Source organism: Narcine bancroftii, chromosome 14, assembly GCF_036971445.1.
Source record: "Narcine bancroftii isolate sNarBan1 chromosome 14, sNarBan1.hap1, whole genome shotgun sequence".
NCBI lineage: Eukaryota > Metazoa > Chordata > Chondrichthyes > Torpediniformes > Narcinidae > Narcine > Narcine bancroftii.
Genome location: NC_091482.1, coordinates 65,929,143 through 65,946,951, shown reverse-complemented (window position 1 = coordinate 65,946,951; position 17,809 = coordinate 65,929,143). Strand labels below are relative to the sequence as shown.

Here is a 17,809-nt window from a genome sequence, read left to right as displayed (position 1 = left end):
AAAACTAGCAATGGCTTAGGAAGTGAACCCCTTGTTTGTACTGAAGCTGTGGACCTTTGCTTGGTTCAAAGGGTCTTCTACTCCTTATTCTCTTTCTGGACCACTATAATGATGGCCAATCTGTTTCAGTTATTTTGGATAATGATCTAGAACCGTCCTGGCTGCAAACTTGGCTAGCTAGCCGATGAATTGTCTATTGCTTTTCCTTTACAAATGGGTGAGCCAGGCCATTATTGGTTGAAGAATCAAAAGGGAAGATGGTGGGGATCTGGGGAGGAAATCAGTTGCTGGTTGACAGGGAAATAAAAGGCAGGTGGGAACAAACGGTTCACGGAAAATTTCCAATCCCATCCTATATCTGAGGATTGTGAATTAGTTAATTACACATAGAGAATACAAATCAACTGTTTCAATTGCTAAAATGCACCTACTTGATTGTTGTCAAAGGCCTCGTGGGTTGAAATCTGCCATTCATTCTGGTATCAAGATTCAAGATTCCTTTCTTGTCACGTAATAGTACAGAACATGTAATATTACACTAAATTGCCTTCTGCCTTCAGTAAGGCAGACAAAGTAGTCACTATTAGTAAAAACACACGTGCTGGAGAAAATCAACAGTATACTTTATATAGCAAAGATAAAAATACATACAGTAACTAATGTTTCAGGCTTGAGCCCTTCATCAAGGTAGAAGCAAAATATAGGCAAGCACCTGAACCCAATTATGCTAACATTTAGTTGATGAGAATCATGTCATCATGAGAATAACACTGAGTTCTGACTGTAAAATTAATCACGTTCTGGTAAAGTGATCCTTTCAGACTCGATCTCCCTTTCCCCAGCTATAAATCCCACCGTGCTTTGGAATGTTTCTTTAGAGAATCTTGGCTTCAAACATTTTTTCAAATGAGCCACATTCCTTTGCATAGAATATCATTGTTCAAACCAAAATTACAGGTTATATGAGCTGGGTTGGGTTTGGTTTAGATAAGAACCTGCTCAGTGCAATTATAAACTTGTAAAAGAAAAACACTGCATTATATTACCATAGTTCTTTTCATGCCTCTAGGAGATTCCAAAGTGTGGAAAAGCCAGTGAAGAACTTTTGGAATAATGTTGCAATCCAAGGAATGCAGTGGAGTAAAATAATGCAGATGCTGGAAACCTGAAATAAAAACAGAAAATGCTGCAAACCAACACCCCACCAGCTTCAATAGAGAGAGAAATGTTTTAGTCATTTAGATTCATGAACTTTGACCAGCAAAAATGCAAAGACTATTAAATCCTTGCAGAAGATTCAAATTGTTAGTAGTTTACAGTTCTGGAACATTAATGCTGAACTGAAAGGAAAAGCACAAAAGTCTGCAGACCCCGTGGTTGAGATAAATACACAACAATGTGGTTCAGGCCCAAGAGGTTGGTTGTGTACCTTTATCTTTGCTATTTAAAGTACACAGTTTGTCCTACTGAGTTTCTCCAGCATTGCATTTTTACTTAATTCTGAACTCTGTCTCTCTCTTTGCCTGTTTCTTTGAGAGATGACTTGACAGAGGTTTATAAAATGATGAGAAGCCTAGACAGGCTATAGTCTCTCTCCCGTGGTGGAAATGTCAAATACCAGAGGGTATATGAGGAGGAAAATTGAAAGGAGATAGGCAAGTTTTTTGGTGCTTGGAATGCACAGCAAGGGGAGGTGGTGAAAGTAAATGTGATACAATGTTCAAGGGGTATTGGGAGAGGCCCATCGGAATAGAAGGAGATGGAGCGTGTTCGAGCACACACATGGTCAGAGGTCTGTTCCTGTGGTGGACTGTCTTATTCCATCTTCTTTTGCAGTGGTTAACTTGATATGACACGATCACATGAGCAGTGATGTCATAAATTTCCAAATGTTTTCATGATATTGTCTGGCCTGTAACCATTGCACAGGTACCTGTAGAAAGAATCCTAAAATTCAACCAGAGAAGGCAAGGAAGAATTGTGGGAACAAAGTGTGCGTGCGTGCGTGTGTGTATTATATATATATATATATATAAAAGGGACCTGGGTGCAAGGTAGCCATGGTATCAACTCTGCACACCTGAGCCTGCAGTGGTCAGGTGATGGGTCAATGGTCAGAGACAGAGAATCGATATCTAGGGAGGGGCAGTGAGAAGTGACCAAGCTATAAAAGACTGGGCACCTGGATTTGGGCTCTCCACAGGTGAGATCATGACTGACACTGTGGACTTCAGTTTAATAGGGCTCAAGCACACTCCCAAGATTTATTTCATTTTTTCTTAAATTTAATTCTAGTGATACAGCGCAGTAGGACGCTGCCCCAGCCCAACTAATCTCACAGCCTTGTACGTTTTGGAGGGTGGGAAGAAACTGGAGCACCCAGAGGAAACCCACACAGAGATGGGGATAGCATACAAACTCCTCACAGACAATGCCGGATTCGAACCCCAGACATTGTAATATCTTCACACTAACTGCAACGCTAACTGAGCCACTCAGCCATAGAATGTGCTATGTGCAGCACTGTGTGTGCAAGGCTTACTTCTATCGGATCTGTGAACAGTCCTGCTTAACTTTGGCTCAACGGCATCTAGGAAATTTCTACGAAGGGAACTTTGCCGTCTCTGACTGGCACTTCTGACAATGACGTTCTATGGATCTAGCTGAAACTGAGTTTTATTTGTGTTATTCATCTCTGTGCAAAGTGGAAAAATGATCAAACGTCACTACCAAGCCGCTTCTTTTCAAATTTTCGTTTTCTATTTGACAGTTCCACCCTGCTTCTGTCTACAACTTGTTTAAATATTTCCCTGATTTTGCAATGTAATATTCCACACATTATTGCTTGATGGGAAGGAGTAGAATAGTTTGTAAAGGTCAGATGAGCAATTTCTAGCTATGCAGAATTTCTGTTAATATTAGTTACAAATTAATCTTAGTGGGTAAATAATATTCCCGTCGTTCAACAATAAACCTGCAGTTAACTTTTAAAATACCTTAATGTATCTTGTAAAGGAATTTGATAAACTTTTTGGAAACCGTATTGAGTCAACAGTTTGTATCCAAATATCAGATTTAATGTTGCGAGTTTTATCAAACAGAATCTGTCAAGATTAACTTGAGGTTATGTGAGGATATCTTCAGTAAAGAAGATGCACCACAACTTTCTTCTCAAGGCAAATCAAGATGGGAAGAACACTTTGTAAATATCCCATTATAAAGATTAAAAATTAAAGTCAAAGGACTTGCACGGGCTGGGGGTGATTTGCATTCAGGGGACCCGCATGGGCTGTGGGCTGCTGGAGACTGACTCATGGGAACCAGGTATCCAAAACCCAGATTTGAGAGGGTGCTGAGGGAAAGAAGGGCCTCGGGTGCTGAAGGCTTCCTGATCATGTCAGAGGTTTGGATCTGGAGCTCAGGAGGCAGAGGATGCGAGTGAGAGGGAGGCAAATTCACGCCGATTCTAATGCGATTCATTGTCTACCTTACGCTGACTAAAGGAGGTTTTGTGTAATATTACATTTTCTGTTCTTTGACACAACAATAAATGAATCTTGTATAGTGCACAAGAAAGTTTCGAAATGGACATGCTCAGACGCTGTGGGGGTAATTTTCGACTCACTTTCTTATTTTATAATTTCACTTCAATGTAAATGAATTGTCCAACTCGTATCTTCTCCACGTTCTTTTTCACATTTTTTTCTCTCCCTTCATTTTTTTTCCCCCTTTAATGTTAACCATATCTAGCATCTGGCATCGCAGTCAGGGAGGGATACTGAGCTTTTTCTTTTTGTCTTATCTCTCCTTTTTTGGTATTTTCCTTTTTTCTCTTTTTTTAATTTCCTTTTTTTTATTATTTTGTTTATTTTTTAAAATATTATTTGGACTGAATTATGGATCTGTTTTACAATTTACATTTGCTTTTGATATACTGATTGTTTTATTAATTATGTGTAATTAACCATATCATTTTATGGAATTAACATTATAAGCTCTTGATTAAAATTTTAATAAAAATATTTTAATAGAAATGAGAATGCAGAACACTGAAACCACGACCACAGAGGCAGAGTAATAAAGTCAGGGGAAATGTCAGAGCGAGAGAATGGAAATTGAAGTTATAATTATTGATTGGTTTAAAGTATTCTGTAGAACATGTTCTCTGTCATCAATTTGTCTCTGTCACGCAGAGGGACCACAGACCATTACAATTCAAATTGTTTTTTTTTGATTTCCAACAGAACATGAGTGTCTTCATATTAAAATGCTTTACATTCTGACCTTTCTCAGATTTCTGCAGGATATATTTGTCCTGTCTCATTCCACTCTAATTCACTTTTGAGTTCTCAGCATTATGCCTCTTCTATCCCGAAAGTTGCCGTTTTCTATGCAGTTATATCGAAAAGGCCCACAATAACAATACCAGGCAATGCTAATGGCAAAACCGGACGGCCCAGTTAGTGTAGCGGTTAGCGCAATGCTTTTCCAGCGCCAGCAACTGAGGTTCAAATCTGGTGCTGTTTGTATGGAGTTCATACGTTCTCCACGTGTCTGCGCACTTTATTTCTGGGCGCTTTGGTTTCCTCCCACCCTTCGAAATGTATAAGGTTGGTGGTTAGGGTTAATTGGCACAGTTGGCATAGAGGTTAGCACAACACCTTTACAGCGCCAGCGATTGGAACAGGGGTTCGAATCCCACACTGTCTGTAAGGAGTTTGTACATTCTCCCTGGGTCTGTGCGTTTTCCCTGGGGGCACTGGTTTCCTCCCACCCTTCAAAATGTACCAGGGGCTGTAGGTGATTTGGGTGTAAGTTGGATAGTATGGACTCGTGGGCCGAAATGGCCCGCTACTGTGCTGTATGTATAAATTTAAATTTTAAAAAAACTGTGCCTGCCTTGTGACAGTCTAAAGGCAATTTCATGTCATGTTGCATTATTGTTTGACTGCGTGACAATAATTAGTCTTTGGCCATTGACCATTTCTGAGAATGAGCATCTAGGAGGGAGGAATTCAATTACACTTTTAAATTTTAAATTTAGACATACAGCAGGGCTTTTCATCCCAAGAATCCATGCCACCCAATTACACCACAACCCCGCTACGTTCTGGATGGTGGGAGGAAATGAAGCCCCCCGGTAAAACAGACACAGGGAGAATGTACAAACCCCTAATAGACAGTGCGGGATTCGTTCCCCGCCCCCAGGCCCGATCGCTGGCACTGTAACAACATTGTGCTACACTAACATTTACACTTTCTTGTACCAATGATTGCCTCCGTTCAATTGCAGTCTAAGGACAAACTTTGACTTTTTGCTGAACTTTTTGGATTTTGAGTGGAATCTCATTGGGTTGCTTTAATGCAGGACTGAAGGAGAATTGCACAGTCAGAAGCACCATCTCTTGCAAAACAAAACCCACGCGGTCTTTTGTTTAAGTATTCTGCATGGGATTTTCCCGAGTGAATACTGGGTTCAGAAATTGCAGTAAACGTGATCATTTCAGTGCAGTGTGATTGATGCATCTTCTGCGAAGGACATTTCAGGGAGATATCATGGTAGAAGGAATGTTCTTCTCATTCTTTAAACCAATCAAAGGAATTAGTGCTCGGAGACAGGGAGCTGAATTATCCATCACAGTGACTACAGGCTGAAACATTGTGTGGGGTTCCACCCTTGCTTCTAAACCAGAGGTTTGAGCGAAGAGTGGGTGAAATTCCACTCCAAGAGCCTGAGCACAGAATTTGGACAGATACATGGATGTGAACCAAATGCAGAGTTGATGTAAAAAGATGGTTTCCCATGGTGGGGGAGTCTAGGACAAGGGGGCACAACCTCAGGACTGAAGGGTGTCCTCTTAGAAAAAAGACTTATTTAGCCAGAGGGTGGTGATTCAGTGGAATTTGTCACCACAGGCGGTCACGAAGGCCAGGATAAAGGGTGAATTGAGGCAGAGATTGAGGGGTTCCTGATTAGGCAGGGCATCAAAGGTTATGGGGAGAAGGCCGGGGAGTGGGGCTGAGTAGAAAAACATGATTCAATGGCAGGGCAGACTCAATGGGCTCCTATGTCTTATGGTCTTAAACAGGACTCACCCAAAATGGCAACTTGGTCAACATGGATGAGTGCGGCCGCCAGACCTGTTCCCTGCTCCGTGACTCTGACAATCTTGCTCTTCTCTTTTGTGTTTAGCTTCCTTTGTTCTTCACCCCTCAGTTATCTTCTTCTTTGGCTTGGCTTCGCGGACGAAGATTTATGGAGGGGGTAAAAAGTCCACGTCAGCCGCAGGCTCGTTTGTGGCTGACAAGTCCGATGCGGGACAGGCAGACACGGTTGCAGGGGAAAATTGGTGGGTTGGGGTTGGGTGTTGGGTTTTTCCTCCTTTGCCTTTTGTCAGTGAGGTAGGCTCTGCGGTCTTCTTCAAAGGAGGTTGCTGCCCGCCAAACTGTGAGGCGCCAAGATGCACGGTTTGAGGTGATATCAGCCCACTGGCGGTGGTCAATGTGGCAGGCACCAAGAGATTTCTTTAGGCAGTCCTTGTACCTTTTCTTTGGTGCACCTCTGTCACGGTGGCCAGTGGAGAGCTCGCCATATAACACGATCTTGGGAAGGCGATGGTCCTCCATTCTGGAGACGTGACCCACCCAGCGCAGCTGGATCTTCAGCAGCGTGGACTCGATGCTGTCGACCTCTGCCATCTCGAGTACTTCGACGTTAGGGATGAAAGCGCTCCAATGGATGTTGAGGATGGAGCGGAGACAACGCTGGTGGAAGCGTTCTAGTTATAACATCAAATAAAACCACCCTAAACTTTTTTTCTTCTACAAATTTAAACACTTCTATCACATCTTGGTTGCTCTTTGAGGGAGGATAAATGTTCCTCTTGTGATTTCATTTACTACCTTTGGCTAGAGTTCCTGCATTGCTGATATTAATGGTTTTATTTCAAACTGAGTCCCAAGGTGAGTAACCTTCAGGCAATCTAACCAACGCAACTCAATTTGTACACCCACATTACAATTACAATCCACTGTACCTGCTTTAGCCGCTTCTTAAATAACTCCAAGCATTTTGCTTCCATTAATAACATTGAAATGGCACCGCAGATGTTATAAAGATTCTAAATGCCAACAGCAATGCAATCAAACAGAAGTTGACCATAAAGCCAAAAGGAGATTTTTCTTTTGTCATACAGTTGACTAGAAGTTTGTTCGAAAAGGCAAGTCTTAAAGGGGGAAGAAGAGGCGGAAGAGGGGCTGAACAAGGGAACTCCTGAGCAGATGAAGGTGCAGTGGCCAATGATAAATCAAGGGGAATGAGCGATGTGAAAGGGTGGCCTTTCCTGAAAAGATGGACAGAGGACAACTCTTGTCATGATGGATATTTTTTCGGTTTCACCTGACCATCAACTATGTGTGCTACCACACAACCCCCCCCCCCCCTCCAGAACTGGTGCTAATGTCTGTTTTGTTCAAAGTTTGCACAGTCCTCAGCCAGAGGGTGGTGACTCTGTGGAATTTGTCACCACAGGCAGCCACGAAGGCCAGGATATAGGGTGAATTGAGGCAGAGATTGAGGGGTTCCTGATTAGCCAGGGCATCAAAGGTTATGGGGAGAAGGCCAGCTGGAGTGAAACCGCCTTGCTTAAGTCCAGGTGTGCCAGTTTCAAACAGTCAATGCTGAAAAGTTCTTCCTTACCTCCAATGTAGAAAAAAAAATTTTTTTTCCTTGCAAATTTGTGCAAAGGGAAATGTGAATTATAGATCGATACATTGGAAAATCCACAAGGTTGAGTGCTTTTCGCTACTGAGTGAACTGATGGCATTAAGAAGAATGATTGTCGACCCTCTTGCTTCTGAGCTAGTGAAATGGAAAACCTCAGCCATGGTTTATGCTTCAGACTGTTGGTCAGTGTCTACTTAATTTTTCAAGATCTCATTTCCTTTCCTGTGAGCTGTGGGAGACAGTGAAACGGACTTCCTGCAGCCCAATTTTCGGATAGTTTTCTGAGTGTGAAACCATCTCTCCCTATCTAAGAGGATTAACAAGACTCCTGACATGTATCTAGCTAAAGACACAAAAGATCATTTCATTTATTTCTTGAGATCCCAATGATATTTCTCATTATTTTCCATATTCCCTGACGCCACAGAAGGGGAAAGATAGATCATCTATTTGCCTCCACAGATGTTGGTTCAAAGTTCAAAGTTCAGATTTATTGTCAGAGTAAATACATAGCATTACATACATATATTATGGAGGGTTGTGGCTGTCACATGACACCACTTCCCCATTGCCTGGTCAGAAGATACACCACCTACCAATCAAGGTTTGGCTCTGCCCCTACCTATCAGTGGCCTTCTCACAGGCCCAGGACCCAGCCCCAGACATAACCAAAATCAAACCCTCCCCCTGTGTCCTGGGGCCAACCCTTCGACTCCCTTGACACCCTAACAAAATTTGCATTCCTGGCTCCCAGACGGCTCGAGCTGCTGGAAAGGAGGGAGGCAATATTGGAAAGTGGCGGGATGAAGGGCATTAGCTGTGTGGGCATTTAGGGGCTGTCGGTATACGGTGTTGGGCAGAACAATTCGGGGTCACCCTCTCATTGGATCTATGTAAAACCACTGTTGCTATTGGCCCTATCTGGCAGCAGGTGAAGCCACGGGGTTGGCCAACAGGGCCGCTGGGTCACATTCACTGAGGCACAGGAGCTGGTCACATATGGCAGATTGATTATGTCGGACTGCACCACAGCAAAATAAGAAACAATATGTCCTGACGATGGTGGACACGTACTCCAGTGTCCTGGTGGCGGAGCCCTGTGAGAGGGCTGAGCAGAACAGCACCATCAAAGGATTGCAGTGCCCTTCCTCCATCTATCAAGTTCCATGGGAGCTACAACCCGATCAGGACTCACACTTCACTGGAGCTAAAGCTCAGAGCTGGGTTGCTGAGGCGGAGATCTCATGGCTGTTCCACATACCCTACCACCCACAGGCATCATGGCTAATGAACGACCTGCTTAAGGAGAAAATACATACATTAATGCCCTCCCACACACCAATGGGGTGGTTGAGCATGCTGCAATAGGCCGTGGACTACGTTGAATAAACACCCCACTGGCCAAGGGGAGGGGGGTGTCCCCACTGTCCTGCCATCTGGCACATTCCCCATCTCCCGACTTGGAAGACACTGAACCCCTCCCCCGAGACCAAGGAGCTGGGGAAAGTGTGAGAATAGCAGCCACAAGGATCCCCCCAGAAGGGAGAAGTTGTTGCGAGCGGTCTCGGAGACACCCGTTGGTTCGTGATTCCAGGTAACACTAACCAGTCTTTTCTGCATATCTGACAACTAACCCAACGAGAATGAATCTGTTCCTCAGCCCACCCAATGGCAATAGTCCAATCATCACTACCTAAGACGATCGGCATCGGGACATCAGCCAACACCTTCCTCAGGGTCACTTATGAATTTGCCAGCACCACAAATAGATCAGACCCCAGCTCATGCCAGTGAAAGCTCTTCCACTAACACCCATCTTGCTGGATGATTTTTAAAATGAACTGTCCACATAGACTGTGGCTCTTGGCATATCTGTTTGGGGGGTCTGAGCGGCAGTCCCCCACCACTCCCCTCACCTCTTTATAGCATCTCTTCCAGCAACCCCTGATGGAGTGGCTGTTCAGGAACTGGTATTTCCCTCCCTACAATGTGGCCTCCACCCAAGTCCCGACTCTCAGGCAAGGGCATATCTAGGGCATGGTATGTGCCCTGGACTCCACTTGAAGGGGGCGCTACTGAGCAGTTTCTGCCCCCAGAGGTCTCCTTCACCGTCCCGTGCCCCAAGGTCCCCGTACCTCCCCCGATGACTAGAAGTGGCGCATTGAAGGAGGCACACAATTGGTCTAGACTGAGCCAGAATTCCCCCCTCCCCTCCTTGGCTGGCGTCATCCCCCCCCCCCCGACATACAAAGGACACACACCTTTTTCTTTTCTGCTACATCCACCCTCCCTCATCCTCTCATTTGCTCCCAACTTATTAAAAGGCCGAAGCCAAATACATCCCTCAAGGTCGCTGCACAGGTTGATAGGATAGCTCAGAAGGCCTATGTGACACTGGGATTCATTAATAGGGGGATGAATTCAGGAGTAAAGAGGTCATTACAACTCTACAAATCTTAAGTAAGATCACACTGAGAGCATTGTGTTCAGTTCTGGTCACATCTTTAAATGAAGGATGTGGAAGCTATGGAGAGGGTGCAGAGGAGATTTACCAGGATGTTGTCTGGATTAGAAAGCAAGTCTTATGAGGCAAGGTGAGCAGAGCTGGGACTTTTCTCTTTGGAGCATAAAATTATGAGAGGAGACTTGCTCGAGGTCTAGAAGATTATGAGAGGCATAGAGAGGGAGGACAGTTCGCACCTGTTCCCCAGGGCAGGATCACCAAACACCAGAGGACATTTGTACAAAGTGAAGGGAGGGATGTTTAGGGGAAACATCAAGGGTAGGTTTTTTTTTAATAATTGCAGAGAGTTGTGGGTGCCTGGAATGCCTTGGCATGGTTGGTGGTGAAAGTTGAAACATTAGGGGCATTTAAGAGAAACAAACACATGGATGAAAGAAAAATAGAGGGTTATGGGGTAGGGAGGATTTAGTACTTTGTTTTAAGGAAGGAATATATGGGTCGGCACAACATCAAGGGCCCAAGGGCCTGTACTGTGCAGTACTGTTCTATGGCGGCCACCAAGGCCAGCTCTTGAGAGAATATCTATTGATAGGTAGTGCAAAAAAGCTGCACTCTAGAAAAGATACATATACAAAAGAAAGAAATGTAAACAAGGAGGAAATGCAAACAAAGTGTGTAATACAGAAAATAAATAATCAATGATAAAGAGTCCTTAAATGAGTCCCTGACTGGGTTTGTCGTTGAGGAGCCTGATGGTGGAGGGGTAGCAGCTGTTCCTGAACCTGGTGGTGCGAGTCTTGTGGCAACTCTACCTCTTTCCTGATGGTAGCGGTGAGAACAGAGCGTGTGCTGGGTGGTGTGGATCCTTGGTGATTGCTGCTGCTCTCTGATGGCAGTGTTCCCTGTAGATGTTCTTGATAGTGGAGAGCGCTTTGCCTGTGATGTCCTGGGCTGTGTTCACTACCTTTTGCAGGACTTTCCACTCAGAGGTATTGGTGCCCCCATACCAGGCCGTGGTGCAGCCAGTCAGCACGCTTTCCACCACTCATCTGCAGTGGTTTGCCGAGGTTTTCTATGTCATATCAAACTTCCGCAAACTCCTGAGAAAGTAGAGGCTCTGACATTCGTGCATTTAGTCCAGGAAGGATCCTCCAAGGTACTGACTCTCAGGAATTTAAATTTGCTCACTTTGATCCCCCAATGGTCACTGGATTGTACAATTCTTGTTTTCCCCTCCTAAAGTCAACAATCAGCACCTTGCTTTTGGTGACAGTGAACGTGAGGTTAGTCATCTCTGCATTGGCTCCAAAATGAAACTGTGAAAGGCCATGTCGGATTGTAAATTCTCTTTCAGCTTGAATTTGTCAGCAGCCCATTCAGCTGTGACCCATCTCCCTCCTGTACGCTGACTCATTGTCCCCTTTTATACAACCCTCTACTGTGGTATCATCAGGGAATGGGCAGATGGTATTGTTGTTGAACCTAGCCACACTGCTCGATCCGCCGAGTTCCTCCAACAGTTTGTTTTTGCTCCAGATACCAGCAACTGAGAACCTTACGTTTCCGTTATTTCCCTTGTTCAGATGGGTAGCTTGTTCTAGTAGTTTGATTATGATGTAATGCTTGGTGTAAACACTCAACCAGTTAGTTGCCACTCTCTTTGCTTTGTTCACATGACAAACAATCGTGTGGCGCCAACACCTCCTTGGTAGGTTGTGTTACCACAACAATCCACCTTTACCAGTATGATAATTGACTTAAAATAGAGCATTGCCATCTGAGACACCTGTTCAGTAACCTCTTTTTCTGCTGACAAATCCATGCTGAAAGAGAAGAGAGAATTTACAATCCAACTTGGCCTTTCACAGCTTCATTTTGGAGCCAATGCAGAGATTATGAATGCAACCTTTGTTGGGAAGCAGCAGATGAATTGCACCCAAAGAGATTTCACGAATAGAAATGGAGGACAGACACAATGATCTCTTTCAGTGATTGGTTGGGGGATATTGGTCATTACCTGGAATGGCCTCTCCTCTTTATCGAGTAGTTCTATTGGACACCCTTTGAACTGCACTGGACCATCAGCTGAGAACTTGCTCCTAATGATGAGCGATTGTTGGTTCTTGGACTATACAGAAGGATGAGGGGGGGGGGGAGCCTCATGGAGGCATTTCAAATGCTGCAAGGCCTAGATAGAGTAGATGTGGAAAGGATATTTCCCATGGTCAGGGAGTCTAGGGCAAGAGGGCACAACTTCACAATGAAAGGCATCAATTTGAAACAGAGATGCGAAGAAACTTCTTTAGTCTGAGTTGTGATTCTGTGGAACTTGCTACCACAGGCAACTGTGGAAGTGAGGTCATTGGGTGTATTTAAAGCACAGATTGATAGGTATTTGATTAGTCAGGGCATCGAGGGTAACAGGGAGAAAGCTGGGGAGTGGGGCTGAGTGGGAGGATGGATCAGCTGAAGATAGAACAGCGGAGCAGACTCGACGGGGCGATGGGCCAGCTTCTGCTCCTAGATCTTGTGATGTCCATGGAGCAGGATGGCTCTCGCATTCAACAGCATAAACGTGACTGCTCAACTATGAGTGACACCTGTCACAGTTCATTACCACCATTGAATACAATTGATCATCAAATGCCCTCTCGCCTTCTAACTACCAATACATCCCTGAAGGAATTTCAGATTGGAAAATAAAAGTTGACCCCAGCCTAAATAAATATTCTTTTGGATTAGTTTCTTGACGTGACTGAGCCCCCGTAAACTGCTGTCCACCTCCTTTGTGTTGCCTCTTATATTGACTGGAGAGGGATGAGACCGCCATCAGTTCCCAACTGATATCACACATTATCTGGAAAAGATCGCGTTGGAAGTGCTCATGATCTATGGAGGAAATGAAAACACGATGCTGGAGAAACTCAGCAGGTCCAACAGTGTATCTCATTAGCAAAGATAAAAATACAGAACCAATGTCTTGGGCTTTCATCCCTTTGCTCTATATACTGTTGGACCTGCTGAGTTTCTCCGGCATCGTGTTTTTACTTCATTTGCCTGCAGACTCTTGTGCTTTACCCGTGGAGGGTGAGTTACAGCTCCAATGTGTGTTTTGCCACGGGCAAATAGGCCACTCATTTCATTGTGCCAATCTCTTTCAGACCACCACCCCCCCCCCACCTCAATGTTTCTTCTGAAGTTTCATTCATATAGTGCCTTTAAAGGAGCAAAATGTCCCAAAGTTTCAATCTTCCTGCAGTGAAGACATAGAACATCACAGCATAGTACAGGCTCTTTGGCCCACGATGGTGTGCTGACCTATATAAACCTGCTCAACAAATGAAACCTACCTTCCCTACCTCACACCCATAACCCTCTATTTTTCTTGCATAGGTGGGCCTGACTCTTTTAAATGTCCCTATTGTACCAGCCTCCACCACCACCCCTGGCCATGCATTCCAGGTACCCACTATTTTCTATGTAAAAAATACACTTCCCTGGCTTCATCCTTGGAGAATTCATCACATGGAACCCTGCATTTTGTCCCAACAAGATTAAATCCAATGCTTCTTTTTTTAAAATTTAAACTCATCCCCATGTCCTCCAAATCCATTCCCTCTTGTATCGAACTGAATCCGAAATTTTCATTAAGATCATTCCTCCTGTTATGTCACCAAACAGGCTCCAAATAGTCCCAAAATCCACATGATCCTGCACAAGGACTCCCGTCCCTTTGCACCTCCAAATTTTGAATTTTCTCCCAATCTAAATAATAGTCGGCCCATCTATTTCTTGTACCAAGTGCGTGACCGTACACTCTCCAACATTGTATTTCATCTGTCACTGTGAGAGTACAGATCTATCACCAATGTATATAGTGTATATAGTTACAGTATCTAGACTGTGCTTACAGCGATTGGCTGAGAGCTAAGCCACGCCTATTGTCTGGGCCTTAAAGGGTTGTGTCCCTAGCCAGGTCGGATCATTCCGGACTGGTCGGCCACCTGTGAAGAGCTCCTGTTTTTTGCTAATAAAAGCCTTGGTTTGGATCAACAAGTCTTTGATTCTTTCGACGAGCTCTACAGTCATCTCCTTGCCCGTTCTCCTAATCTATCGAACTGAATCCGAAATTTTCTCTGTGGCCTTTCTGTATCCCCAGCCCTACCCGCCCTACCATATCTTTTGGTATTGGCTGCAAATTTAGCCTAAAAGCCATCTATTCCATAATCCAACTCATTTATAGACAGCGTAAAAACACAGACCCCTGCAGAACACCACTGGGAACCGGTAGCTAACCAGAATAGGATCCATTTATTCCCACTCTGTGTCCCGCCCATCAGCCAATGCTCTTTCCATGCTAGTATCCTTCCTGGGATTCCATGGGCTCTCATTTTGTTAAGCAGCCTCAGGTGTGGCACCTTGTTGAAGGCCTTTTGAAAGTCCAAATGGACAACATTCACTGCAACTCCCGTGTCTATCCTATGGTTGTGGGTTCAAGATGAAAACCAACAACTAATGCAAAATGTAAGCTGCCAATCATTGCTCTGGTGTGGGAGGGCAGCATGGATTTCCCATTTTGTTTCTCAAACTGCATCAAGATCAGGCCGATGGATCAATATCATATTGTTGGCTGTGGGATCCTGTTATGAGCCTGTGGCCTGTCACGTCTTCTGAGTTCACTGACGGCAAAGTGACGGGACACGCTGAGATAATGAAGGGGGCAGTAGAAGTACAAATAATTTGTTCTTTCAAGCCATGCGGGTGGGAGGTGAAGAAGGGACATCTAAATCCAGATTATTATTCTGACCAGGATTTTGCACAGAGTACAGAGCTTGTATTGTGGACGATGGGATGGACAGCCTGGTGGAGGGGAGGGAGGGAAAGGGAAAGGGGAGAAGGAGCAACAGCATGCACCGCCGCAACACCTCCAGTGCCATCACAGGTCGATGTGGGGGTTGCCACAAAATGGCTGCCCAGCCTTAAAGTGAGATGCACCACCAAGGATGGAGGGAGGGAGTGAGCGAAGGAGCGAAGACGCGGGAGGGCCGTTGGCACTGCCATCACCCAGCATCGTGAGAGAGTAGCGTTCTGCATATCTCAAGCGCAGGAAAAGATTTGGAATTCTAAATTGAAAGTACCTGTACTGTACAGTAGCCATCTCATGATCATCTCCACCTGTGTTAACTTTTAATTATAATCTTATGACCATATGTAATTACGTTTATTATTGCCTACAGGACTGTATTACTATGTTTAAGATGTTTTCATGTATTGGGAAGTGTCTTATATGCATATAAAGATATATACCATATTCTTAGATAAACATTTGACTAACTGACACTAAATAAGGACCGTATGTACCTGTTCCAACTTGCATACAAATGCGAATTAAAGACAGCCCTAGGTAACAGAACTTGTATTTAACCCAGGCCTGGCTGGCTGAATACTAAGATTAAGGTTAACAGAAGAAAATGTTTCACTGGAATAGTTAGCCACATGGAATAGATCCCAAGTCGGTGAACATCTGGAATGCTCTGTCCCAGAGAGTGGGGGAGACCAGTCTTGTTGAGCTGAGTGTGACCAAAGCTTTCCACTGACAAAGTTGGGAAGAGTAAGGGGAAAATAAAGCAGTGCTTGAAAGGTTATGTATAGTATAGTTTAACTCGCATAAAACGCAGGTTAACTGCTGTGGAAGCAAGAAGCCTGCAGACTTCTAGTGAAAACACGAGATGCTGGTGGAACTCAGCTGGCCCCGCAGCAACAGACAGAGGTAAAGATGCTTCAGGCCTAATGAGACACATGAACCCTGCTTAATTCAGGACAAAACTTGAGCCAATGAGGGAGGAGCAAAAGGCTGGGACAAAAGAGTCATCCACGAGAACAGGATGGAAAAATGTAAGGCTGCACTTTACACCTGCTTAACGGGTATAAAATAAATGCAACATCTGCAGATTTTGCCATGGGGTTGCCTGCCCCATCTGTGCAGAAATGGAGACGAGTTCTATGGCCATGTCCTTTTGAACGGGTTAAGGAAACAGCTAACATTGATTGAAAGAACCTGCTTCAAGGTAGAGGTGCTGCTTGTTCTTTCCACTGGCACTTTAACAGTCTCCACTTTATGGGTCTTACGTGCGGTTATGTTTTATTGAACAAATATTTTGATTGCACAAATTTCAGATTGGCACTGGCGTAGTTTTCTCCAGAGGTTAGAGCTGGCTCTCATGTGGCATGAATCAACTGGCTGCATCTCACCCCAAGTGTTAATGCTTGTCCCTGAAGAACAACCTTGAGTGATTTCAACGCTTAAACAACTTTATTTTTCGAGCTGCTTGAACCAACAACGTACTCAACTTCTGTCGTGGGCACCTCTGAGAAGGAAGTGTGTGGATTTGCGACCACAAGCTCCGACCCAGGGGCTCGTGACCTGTCAGTAGACAAAAGGGGCCAGTACATGCAGAAAAGGAGCATGTGGTTCAGATTTCACAGAAAGATACAGATACTAACGTAGTAAATGCAAACACACACCAGATCAAAATGGGCTGTTAAACCACCTCAGAGACTGATTGAAAGCTGCTGAGACTGGCCACGGAATGTAGACCGAGTATTGTGTTTGCTTTTTCATCCATTTTTTTAAAAAGGGGAAAGATGTGTTATTATGCATGTATAACAGAGATCTACATTGCCCAGGAGGCAACACGTGCATTTGGCTTGGGAACAAAAAGTGGACGACAACAGAAGTTGAGTCCGTTGGTTTGAGCAGCTTGAAAAATAAAGTTGTTTAAGCATTAAAACCAAGCAAGGTTGTTCTTCAAGGACCACGCTTTGTCGGGCTTGTCCTCTCTGGGGCTGTCTGCAGGCTCCACTATTGAGATTCTACACCAGGTGGGTGCAAAATGCAGTGTGAAGGGAGGAGAAGGTAAAATCTCCTGCTGTCCTGCTCACACCTTATCCTCCAACAATCAAGATTCAAGATTATATTTTTATTGTCATGTAATCAAAAAGAAAATGTGATATTACACGATATTTCCTTTAGCCGACTGCAAGATTTGCCATCAGCAGAAATTGTCCAGAGCCCCTTACAGCCAGAGAAAGACAAGCAAAAGAAAGTCACTGGAAACCCATGGCTTTACCTCCAGGCTCCCGCAGCCTCCGCAGCCCTAAGTCTACACCATCAGCAACCTGAGCTCCAGATGCCAATCTCTGACACAATCAAGAAGCTTCCAGCAACCTTGGCATCCTCTTACATCTTCGTTCCAATACCTGACACCCCTTCAGCTGGTCTTGAGCCAGTCTCCAGTGGTCCGCAGCCTGGCATGAGTCCCTTTACTGCAGACCCCAACAGCCTGCAGCCTGGGTGGGTTCCTTGCCTTGAGTCACCAACAGCCCGCCACCTGCGCATTCTTCAGTCTCAGAGCCTCCACTGGTCCGCTGCCATGGGCACCGTCCCAAGGGTCTCCCAAGCGGGTGGGTGTTTTCTGCTTTTCCAAAGTTTGCATGCCCTTGTGGTCACTGCCAATCATAGGCGCAGCTATCTTGGGCCTAGAACCTATGGTCTTGGGGTTTTAAAGTAAACCACTGTAGGCTCCATTAAGAGGCAGTTTAAAGCCTGTACAGAGCGG

General features: G+C 44.7%; 1 protein-coding gene across 4 annotated transcripts in view; it reads right to left on the bottom strand.

Annotated features, from left to right (window-relative positions):
• Positions 1-17,809, bottom strand: part of paqr5b (progestin and adipoQ receptor family member Vb) — a 74,882-nt gene that overhangs the window by 41,564 nt on the left and 15,509 nt on the right. For 2 of the 4 annotated variants that reach the window (XM_069911562.1, XM_069911567.1), the window contains exon 2: positions 1,047-1,165. The exons of 1 other annotated variant lie outside the window; for it this stretch is intronic. The gene's annotated coding sequence lies outside the window, so the exon portion shown is untranslated. Of the gene's footprint in view, positions 1-431; positions 520-1,046; positions 1,166-17,809 lie in introns of those variants that run through there. One more of the 4 variants, XM_069911565.1, reaches the window with a different exon arrangement.